The sequence below is a fragment of the Pseudophryne corroboree genome (assembly GCF_028390025.1).
Source record: "Pseudophryne corroboree isolate aPseCor3 chromosome 1 unlocalized genomic scaffold, aPseCor3.hap2 SUPER_1_unloc_3, whole genome shotgun sequence".
Lineage (NCBI taxonomy): Eukaryota > Metazoa > Chordata > Amphibia > Anura > Myobatrachidae > Pseudophryne > Pseudophryne corroboree.
Genome location: NW_026967468.1, coordinates 52,924 through 53,754, shown reverse-complemented (window position 1 = coordinate 53,754; position 831 = coordinate 52,924). Strand labels below are relative to the sequence as shown.

The following is an 831-nucleotide window of genomic DNA, read 5'->3' as shown; positions in this document are numbered from 1 at the left end:
TGGGCACGTTGATTTAGGTATAATTAGATGAAGTTTGTTGGCCCCGTTTGGGTCCGGCCAGGCGGGGCGTAGTCTGGTTTGTGGGGTTGCGCTGCTTGGGCTAGTTTTTGCGCTGGTTTTTCGTTGGGGCGTTCCGGATAAGTGGGTTGGTGGCCAGTGGCAGGTCATCTTTGTACTCTGGCTTGCCTTTCAGTGGTGTTTTATGGCGGGGCGCCTAGATGGTGGTCGATTCGGCAGCACATTTACTGAAATTGGAACAGTACAGAGATTAGCATGGCCCCTGCGCAAGAATGCCACGCAAATCGTAAAGCGTTCCATATTTTCCTGTGCAGACTTGCAGGTTCTGCAAGGGATTGGGATGGCCAGGGTCATTAGTTGCCCCCCATTTAGAGCGCAGGCGACTAAGGATGGTGGCACATTGCCCTTGGCGAGGGTATGTGTCCGCTGCGGCCTTTAGGGGATGGCCATGTTCTCTTGTGTGCCCTCCTGGGTCCTCTTCACTAGTTTTTCAGTTTTCTGTAGCGTTACGGCTTTGGTGGTTGCCGGGGGCTTGCAGTGGGGGACCAGGTTACCCATTCCTTGCGGATTGGGCCGGCGGCGGGTTCTCTGGTGACAGCGTTAGATGCTGGGCTGCTGGGGATATGCGTGGTATACAGCCTCTGCGTTTGGATAAGGTTTTCGGGTTATGATACCCATTTCCTTGCGGATTGGGGCTGTTGCGTGTGCTGCGGCGGCAAGTTCTTCAACGGCAGCGCTCTGGGTGCTGGGCCGCGGGGGCTGTGCGTTGTTTGGTGGTTTTAGGGCTGGGGTACCCATTCCTTGCGGATGGGG

At 56.0% G+C, this 831-nt stretch overlaps 1 non-coding gene across 1 annotated transcript; it reads left to right on the top strand.

Annotated features, from left to right (window-relative positions):
* Positions 1-221: 221 nt before the first annotated feature.
* LOC134982032 (U6 spliceosomal RNA) lies at positions 222-324 on the top strand. The gene has a single exon (XR_010190885.1). It is a non-coding gene; the product is annotated as a U6 spliceosomal RNA (small nuclear RNA).
* Positions 325-831: the final 507 nt, after the last annotated feature.